The following is a 10178-nucleotide window of genomic DNA, read 5'->3' on the forward strand; positions in this document are numbered from 1 at the left end:
CTCTCTCTCTCTCTCTCTCTCTCTCTCTCTCTCTCTCTGTTTGTTTTTGGAGACAGGGTTTCTCTGTGTAGCCCTGGCTGTCCTGGAACTCACTCTCTAGACCAGTTGGCCTTGAACTCAGATCCACCTGCTTCTGCCTCCCCAGTGTTGGGATTAAAGGTGTGTGCCAGCACCACCCAGCTGACACCTGTGCTTTCATAGTAGCATCAGAAAGAGAGAAAGAAGAAATAAAACAAAAAGATCCCAAGTCATTCAGATATCTATCAATAGACTGGATTAATAACATGGACTGACCAGTCTGCAACAAAAAATAACCATAGCCGATTGGGGAACACACCTGTATTTATCTCACGTTGGAGGCAGGGGCAGGAAGCGCAGAGGTTTAAAGCTAGCTTTGGCTGAATAGTGAAAGCCTGCCAGGAAAAGGAAGGAAGGGTACAGTATGAGCAGTTCCATGACCAATGAATGAGTCTCAAGTCACAGTGATGAGCAAAAGTCAGAAACAGGTGTGCAGCAGCTGGATTTAGAGGTGGTCAGAGTAGGCAAACTGAATGGTATATAATTCAGGGATACACCCACTTACAGAATGAAAGTCAAGAAAATGTTTAATGCAGAATCTTCTTTTTTGGTTTTTTGAGATAGGGTTTCTCTTGGCTTTGGAGCCTGTCCTGGAGCTAGCTCTTGTAGAGCAGGCTGGTCTTGAACTCGCAGAGATCCACCTGCCTCTGTCTCCGGAGTGCTGGGATTAAAGGCGTGTGATACCACTGCTGGGCTTCTTTTTTTTTCTTTTTTAAAATTTGTTTATTGTTGTCGTTTTTTGAGGCATAATATCACTGTGTAGTTCTGACATTCCTGGAACTCATTGTGTAGATTAGGCTGGCCTCCCCAGCATGGCAGCTTACAACTGTCTGTAACTCCAGTTCCAAAGGATCCAACACCTTCACACAGATGTACACACAGGCAAAAAACCAATGCACATAAAATAAACAAATCTTTAGGGCCTAGAGAGGTGGCTCAGTGGTTAAGACCAGGCTGAGCTCAAACTTGAAGAGATCTATCTGCCTCTGCCTCCTGAGTGCTAGAATTAAAGGTGTGTGTATTTTTACTTCTTTGGCTTTTTTGTTTTGTTTTGGGTTTTTGTTTGTTTGTCTTGTTTTTTTGAGCCAGGGTTTCTCTGAGTAGTCTTGGCTGTCCTGGAACTCTCTCTGTATACCAGGCTGGCCTCAAACTCAGAGAACGACCTGCCTCTGCTTCTCGAGTTCTGGGGTTAAAGATTTATGCCGCCATTACCTGATTATGTTTTTATATTTTTTATTTATGTGTCTGTGCCTGTGGAATGAATGCCACCTATGCAGATGCCCTTAGAAGCCAGATCCCCCTGGCATTTGAGTGACAGGTGGTTATGAGGTCTGGGAACCAAACCCAGGCAGGTCCTTTGTAAGAAAGAGCCAGTGTATCAGGGCAGTGGTGCACAAGCCTTTAATCCCAGCAGTCCAGACAGAGGCAGAGACAGGTGGATCTCTGTGAGTTCAAGGCCAGCCTTGTCTTTCCAGACTGACAAGAGCCAGTTCCAGGACAGGTACCAAAGCTATACAGAGAAACCCTGTCTCAAAAAATAAAAAATAAAACCCCAACCAAACCAAAAAAAAAAAAAAAAAAAAAGCCAGTGCTCTTAACTGCTGAGTCATCGCTTCAGCTTTTTTTTTCCTATTTATTTATTTTTATTTTGTTTTTTTCAAGATAGGGCTTCTTTGTGTAACCTTGGTTGTCATGGAACTGTAGACCAGGTAGCCTGGAATTCACAGAGATCCACCTGCTTCTTCTTCCCGAGTGTTGGGATTAAAGGTGTGTGCTTCCACTACCAATGCTTTTTTCTATCTTTTTAAAATAAGCTATTTTAACTTTTTTTTTAAAATGTGCATTGGTGTGAAGGTGTCAGCTCCCACGGAACTGGAGTTACAGACCGTTATGAGCTGCCATGTGGGTGCTGGGAGCTGAAGCCAGGTCCTACTGGAAGAGCAGCCAGTGCTCTTAACCATTGAGCCATCTCTCCAGCCCAATTTTTTTTTCTATTTTTGACATATGGTTTCCTTGAATTCCAGGCCCACCTGTCTCCATCTCCCCAGTGCTGAGATCATATGTATGGACCACCAACCCAGAGTATGCAGTGCTGGGGAGCAAAGCCAGTGCTGTGGGAGCTACACCCAGAGCCCCTAATTCTTCTACTGTTATTTTTTGATATTTTTTTAAACAGGGTCTGTAGCCCAGGCTAGTCTCAAACTAGATAATCAAGGATGACCTTAGACACCTGATCCTTCCTGTCCCCCTCCTAGGCTTTGGGAGGTAATGGAAGGAAGGGTATTAGGTTGGGAAGGAGGAAAACAGAGGTTTGCTTCCCAGAAGAGGGAAGGTTTTTTTTTAAAAAAATATTTATTTATTTACTTATTATGTATACAGTGTTCTGTCTGTGTGTATGCCTGCAGGCCAGAAGAGGGCACCAGACCTCATTACAGATGGTTGTGAGCCACCATGTGGTTGCCGGGAATTGAACTCAGGACCTTTGGAAGAGCAGGCAATGCTCTTAACCACTGAGCCATCTCTCCAGCCCCCTAGAGGGAAGTTTTTTATGATTAGCCTTTGAACTTGAAATAGACCGTTCAAAGCCTTTTGATATGATAGATTGGTAACTGACAGGTATCATATAGCCCATGCTGGCCTCCAAACTTGTTCTGTAGTCTACAATAGCCTTGATCCTCCTGCCTCCGTCTCCTAAGTGCTGGGATTACAGGTGTGTATCACAAGGCCCAGTTTTATATTGTGTTGGGAATCAAACCCAGGGCTTCCTGTTTGCTAGCAGGCAAACACTCCTGTCAAATGAGCAGCCATCTAAACAGCCTGAGGATGGCATATTTAACACAAAAAATATAATATTCAGGAGAGGTGGCTTAGTTGCCAAGAGCACTGGGTTCAGTTCCCAACACGCACGTGACAGCTTCCAAGCATCTGTAACCCTGGTTCCAGGCGATCTGGTGCCTTCTCCAGCGTCCATAGGCACTACATGTGCATGGTGCACAGACATGCATGCCAGTAAAACACCCATACACATGAGTATGTACATATATGTGTGTATTTGTACATACATATATGTTTATATGCATATATATACATACACACACACAAAGAGACTCTCTATGTAGTCATGGTTGTCCTAGAACCCTAGAACTTGCTATGTAGACCAGACTAATCTTGAACTCACAGAGATACACCTGCCTCTCTGCTACCACACTCCCAGCCTAAACAAGAAAATCTTTTGGTTTTTTGAGACAAGGTTTCTCTGTAGCTTTGGAGCCTGTCCTGGAACTCACTCTGTAGACCAGACTGGCCTCAAACCCAGAGATCCACCTGTCTCTGCCTCCTGAGTGCTGGGATTAAAGGCGTGCGCCACCACTACCCAGCCAAACGAGAAAATCTTTTAAAAAAAAAAATCTTCTGTCTACAAGAGCTAGTTCCAGGACAGGCTCCCAAACCACAGAGAAACCCTGTCTCGAAAAACCAAAAAAAAAAAAAAAAATCTTAATATTCAGGAGGCGTTGGGTTAAATCTTTTGTGTTCCCACTCCCAAAACTTTTTTATCACCTCCAGGAAACCTTCACAGAACTGACGCCCCCCTCAGTGCTTGCTCATGTCCATCAGGCTCCACTCTGTGGTCGGAGCTGGGTGCAGGACCCCTGGCCAGCGCTGGGTGACGGACTCCAACTGAGGTAGGTTTCTCCAGGTGGAAGCTATCTAGCCTTTATCAGCCATGACTGTAAAACTAGGTGGCAGCTGGGCAGTGGTGGCGCACATCTTTAATCCCAGCACTTGGGAGGCAGAGGCAGGTGGATCTCTGTGAGTCTGAGGCCAGCCTGGTCTACAGATCGAGTTCCAGGACAGCCAGGGCTGTTACACAGAGTCTTGTAAACAAGCAAGCAAGCAAACAAACAAAACCAAAATCTAGGTGGCTAGCCTGGAGTGGCGGTGCATGCCTCTAATCCCTGCACTAAGGTAGAGGCAGACCACTGAAGTCATCCTCACCAATAAGGGTCCAAGGCTGGGGGCTGGAGAGATGGCTCAACAGTTAAGAGCACTGGCTGCTCTACCAGAGGACTTGGGTTCAATTCCCAGCAACCACATGGTAGCTGTCTTTAATGCCAAGATCTGACACCCTCACAGACATACATTGAGGCAATACTAATGCAAATGAAATAAAAGTAAATAAATCATTTATTTAAAAAAAACAGTCCAAGGCCAACCTGGGCTACAAAAGACCCTGGTGGCTGCTATCTCCTGAAGATGTCAGAACAGCTGAGTGAGACTAGAGGCCCCACTTGCTGAGGCACATGCTAAGGAGACCTAGCAGGTCTTGGGGTACCCTACCCAGGAGAGGCTGCAAAGGAAGTTGGAGCAGATCTTCCCCACCAGGCATAGGTCTGAGTGAGCCATCCTGAATGTCCCTGCTGGAGGCTGAAATAGACCCCCACCCCCACCCTACAAGGTGAGACTGAGCACTCTAAGGCCAGGCCCAGGGAAAATGAAGAGGCAGGCTCTGAGGTGCAAAACAAGTCCAAGTGACTTCGTGATTTGTTTTTGTTTGTTGTCGGGAGAGAGGGGAGTTTCTGAGACAGGGTTTCTCTGTTTACCCCTGGCTGGCCTGGAACTCACTCTGTAGACCAGGCTGCCCTCTGCCTCCTGGGTGCTGGGATTAAAAGGCCTGTGTCGCCACGCCCGGTAACTTCGTCTATTTTTAAGACAAGGTCTTACTAGCAGGCTAGTCTCCTGATCGCTGTTCTTCTGCCTCAGCCTTCTGGGTACAGGAATTGCAAGTGGCCTTTTTGATTCTCCCACAAGTTCTCAGAAGGCTCCCCACCCCGACCGTGTCCCTAGCCTGGGGCGCAGTCCTCCTGCGCCCTCTGCTGGCCGAAGTGTCTCCCTGCATCTCCCCTTCCTAGGAGAGCAACCTGGGACCATTTAATGTAAATAGGAAAGGCAGAATAATTTAAATGCATGACTGCATCTCTTCAGGTGTCTCTTCAGTAAACCCGTCATTTACAACCAACCAACGTCTCCCTCCACCCTAGATCTCCACCTTTGTAATAGACAAGGAGATGGTTACATACACACTTGTTTATCAATACAGCATCCTCTGTCACCACAGATGCCATCTTGATGCTAGACAATGCCCCACTATAAAAATTTCCCGTTTTAGGGCCAGGTGGTGGTGACACACGCCTTTAATCCCAGCACTCGGGAGGCAGAGGCAGGTGGATCTCTGTGAGTTCAAGGCAGCCTGGTCTACTAGAGCTAGTTCCCAGACAGGTTCCAAAGCTACAGAGAATCCTTGTCTTGAAAAAAATAAACAAAAAACTTGATGGCTGAATGTCCTCCAGAAAGGTTAACCTGAATCCCCTTCAGCAGGGAGTGGAGGATTCCTGGGCCCACACTGGCTGTGGTCTCTTCCTTTTTATCTCTACCTTCTGAGATGGGGCCTCCGGCTGGGATTTGCACTTCACACAGCCAGCTTTTGCTTCTTTTGGGGTTTGTCTGAGTCACCCTGGGCATTTACATCCAGAGCGGGTTTGTTTGTTTTGGTTTTCCATTCTTTGTGTCATTCACATCAGGATCTCAGCCCTTTTCATTTTCTGCTTCCTGCCCTGGCAGTACCCTCCCCCATAAAATTTAAGAAAAAAAATTGGGGGGAGGGATCTCTTCATGGAAGCTGTAGTTGAAAGTGAGCCACGCAGTAAACACTTCTACCCATGTATCTGTATGTCCAAGGAGTCAGTGGTCTGGTTCGAGGCCTGGTTTCTGCTGCACTATTGAGGCTGGGCCCTCACGGGAACTCCTCTTGGTTGTCCTGCTGCTGCCCTGGGTTGAGGAGATCCTCAGCTTTGGGTCTGCAGAACCCATCTCTTCATGTGCTCCGGCAGATCACAGATGGAGAGGGTGAGGGGTGGACCAACACATAACCCTGGTTCTGGGTAGTTACAGGGTTGGTCAGCCCGGCAGCTCTCCCTTGTCCTTACCACCAGGGTGCGCTCTCCCGCATTGACTAGGCTAGTTCACTTTCTACAGAGAAGAGCAGGGGGCAGGGCCGGTTCTGCTTTCCCGTCCTCAAGGTTGGATCTCCCAAATCTATACCTTCGGGGCCAACACTACTGTGTTGTCCAGTCGCGGTGTGAAGAAGACTCTCTGCAGTGCTGCAGCAGATGGGGGCAGGGACAGCTCTCCCCCTCTTAAGACCTCAGGGCCACCTCTCCCACCTGCCTCAGGTATTGGTGGGGGAGGGGCATGGCATCTTGTATCAGCCCACGCCACCACAGGACAGAAGAGTAATGGAGACACCTCTCCAGTACCCAGAGCTGTTTCTATTTCCTTGTATTCTAAAGTACTTTTCAAGTCCTTTCGGTCAGCAAGTTGACGACTTCTTTTTCTTCTTCTTTATAGATAAAGTCTCATGATGTAGCCCGGGCTGGCCTGGAACTTGGTATATAGATCAGGCTGGCTTAGAACTCAAGAGAGTTCCAACCTGACTCTGCATTAATTTTTTTTTTTTTCCAGAAGAACTGGGTTAAGATTAAAGTCAGTCTCCTCTGATTTCCATCCCCAGCCCTTTTCCCTGAAGCAGGCACATCCCACATGTCACAGTGGGCTCTGGCAGCAAGCGCCTTCAACCACCTGTCCTTCTCCCAGAGCCCTGGGAAAGTTGCTCAAGCTGACCCTGACCATTGACCTGCCTCAGCCTTCCAGAATCCTTGGGGTCTTGTCCTATCACAGGCCTGGCCAGAGATTTCCAATTTCCCAGAGTGCTGCTGGCTGATTTTCACTGGGCTGCTGATCAGAGGAAGGGATTGGGGGGCCAGAGCTGACCTTGACTGGAAGGACAATGGGGACGGTGAGAGAACAAAGTTCAGCCTCAGCTCCTGCCTCCATCTTTAGAGAACAGACCCTCCTCACTGGCCGGTAGATACAAACTGCTTTGGAGGCTGGCTTCTGGGTCATGGGCCTCCTACCAGCCTCTTGTTACCAACAGTGGGGCATCCGCTAGGAACGGACCAGGCTCTGTGGAGGAGGACAATCCCAGCTGGGTCCCTATAGCATTCCAAACTGGCCCAACTGAGGGCCAGCCAGCGCCTCCAAGGCCCTATTGCCTGGCAGAAGGAAGGTAATGGAGGTGGAGACAGCAGCATAGGTAATTGCAGCACAATGGGCTCGTTTGCATATGAGAAGGAGAAATTGTAAGGTTGTTAGGGACCTAAAAGGCTTTCAAGGGGACTAGAATCTGGGGAGGACGTTTCTAGGGAGGGGAAGCAGGGTGGAGGGGGGAGCCCTTTGCTATATTACACATCTTTCCCATTCTTAAGTTATATTGTTTATTTTTCTGTGGCACTGGAGGTTGAACCTGGAGCTTTCTACCTGCTGGGCGAGAGTTCTACCTCCCAGCTCCAGCTCAGCCGCCTAGTTTGGTGCTTTGGCTGGCATTGTGTTATAATTTGCATATGCATTTTATATAGATCACATGTGCACCTGCTACTATCAGAGTTCAAAAGAGGGTGTCAGATCCCCTAAAACTGGAGTTAGGGATGGTTGTGAACCTCCATGTGGTGCTGGGAATTGAACCCATGTCCTCTACAAAAGCAGCGAGTGCTCCTAACCACTGAGCCTTCTCTTGCGCTTTTCAAAAGATTTATTTTTAATTTTGTGTGTGTGTGTTTGTGAGAGAGAGAGAGAGAGAGAGAGAGAGAGAGAGAGAGAGAGAGGAGAGAGAGAGAGAGATGAGGGACCAGTGCAGGCCAGAGGCACCAGCAACCCTTGAACTGGAGTTAAGGTGGTAGTGAGCCACCCCGTGTGGGTGCTGGGGTGCTGGGAGCCAAACTGGGATCCTCTGCCAGAGCAGCACACGCTCTCAAACCCGAGCCCTTCCTGGTGCTGACCACAGAGGGTTGTTAACCAAGTGAAAGTGCAGGACCAGGAAATGCTAAGCAGCTGAAGGCGCTTGCTGCCTGCTGACCTGAATTTGATCCCTGGAACCCAGGTAAAAGTGGAAGGAGAAAACTGAGTCCCCAGAGCTGTCCAGTGATCTGATCTCCACAGTACTGTGGCACGTGCACACCGACACACCGCACACAAATATGATCATATTAAATACATTATAAATATTAATTAAGGGCTGGAGAGATGGCTCAGAGGTTAAGAGCATTGCCTGCTCTTCCAAAGGTCCTGAGTTCAATTCCCAGCAACCACATGGTGGCTCACAACCATCTGTAATGGATTCTTCTGGCTTGCAGGCATACACACAAACAGAATATTGTATACATAGTAAATAATAAAATATTTTAAATATTAATTAAAATAAGCAGCAATTGATGGACTCTGCTACTGAACCTTGGATACTGCCCTTGTGTGCATAAACTACCCACTCCCATTTCCTAGGAGAGCTGATAGGGCTCAAAAGGCCCCCCCAGGATACAGGATACACAGACACGCACACCAGACACACAACACACACACACACACATAATACACACACTACATATATACACGCATACACAGACACACTCCTCCATTGGTGTCCCTGTCACCGGGCACGTTCCAGCCTCAGGGACCCTACATCTAGGGCTCCCTTCCCAGAAGTTCCTAAGGGGCTCACCAGCTCCCTCTGCAACAAGTGTGCCTGGTGCCACTCCTTTGCCCTCCTCTTTCCCTGCCCACCCTCCTTACTGCCTCACCATCTGCCGTCCTAGGCTAGGCTTACTTTGTTTTTTTTGGGGGGAGGGGGTTTGGTTTTTTTTTAAATTATTTATTTATTATGCATACAATATTTTGTCTGTGTGTGTGTGTATGTCTGCAGGCCAGAAGAGGGCACCAGATCTCATTACAGGTGGCTGTGAGCCACCATGTGGTTGCTGGGAATTGAACTCAGGACCTCTGGAAGAACAGTCAGTGCTCTTAACCTCTGAGCCATCTCTCCAGCCCCCACACATAAATTTTTTTGAAAAATATTTTTTTTTTGTATTTGATATACATTGATGTTTTGCCTGCATGTGTGTCTGTGTGGAGGGGTTGGATCCCATGGAGCTAGAGTTACAGCCTGCTGGTTGGATAAATTATAAATTTATTTATATTTCACCTTTTAAAAGCCAGGACATAACAAGACACTTTCCAGAAAGTTGCTGTATCAGAGAGAAAGACACCACCTAGTTAGTTTTAACTCCAAGATTTTTTGTTTTGTTTTTATGAGACAGTTTCTTTGTGTAGCCTGGCTGTCCTGGAACTTGATCTGTAGACCAGGCTGGCCTTGAACTCAGAGATCTGCCTGCCTCTGCCTCCAGAGTGCTGGGATGGGGATGAAAGATCTCTACCTGCACCCAGCTAGAGATCAGGCTTTTTAAGATGCTGGAAGACAGCTGCATGGGAGAAAGATATTCTGCTCAGGAACTAAAGCTAGATTTGGGAATAATAGGGAACTGAGGTACAAGAGTTCAAGTTGATATTCAGGTTAATTCCTGAGCAACTAGCTAGCAGATGCAAGAACAGAACATTGTCACAGTGGGAGATGTCTTTATCTTGAGGCTGGCAAGTTGGGCTGTGATGTGTGGCACTCGGGCAGGGAGTGGGGTGACGAAAGTCATGTTGGCCCTTTGTTAACTGCACAAAGTTTGGCAGCTCCAGGTCTTGCTGCTTCTGGACAATGGAGTGATGTTCAGCTTCTAATTCTAGCAATGAGGAAGCTAAGGTGGTGGACTGCTGAGAGGCCAGCTTAGACTGCAGGGCGAGATCCGCTCAACACACTGAACAAAACCTACAGCGGCAGTAACAAACAGAACTGACTCCTTCCAAGTTACCCTGGAGCTCAGTTCTCAAACCTCTGCTTACCTGACCCTCAGGGACAACTAGGGGTTCACTTTCTGGTTCTTGCCTTCACACTGCACCTTCCAAACACACCTGAGACTACCTCAGGTGCAAGGACCACACTGACTACTTCTGTGGTTGCCTCTTTGTCTGCTCCATGTGTCCAAGGAGCCTTACTTGCATCTAAGCTGGGCCATGTCCCTAAGAACCCCCAATGCCTGGTCTCAGTCAATGGACCTCCAACCTGACTCCTACCATGCTCAGTCTCTTCTACTAACCTCCCCTCCCCA

Source organism: Microtus ochrogaster, linkage group LG8 (assembly GCF_000317375.1).
Source record: "Microtus ochrogaster isolate Prairie Vole_2 linkage group LG8, MicOch1.0, whole genome shotgun sequence".
Lineage (NCBI taxonomy): Eukaryota > Metazoa > Chordata > Mammalia > Rodentia > Cricetidae > Microtus > Microtus ochrogaster.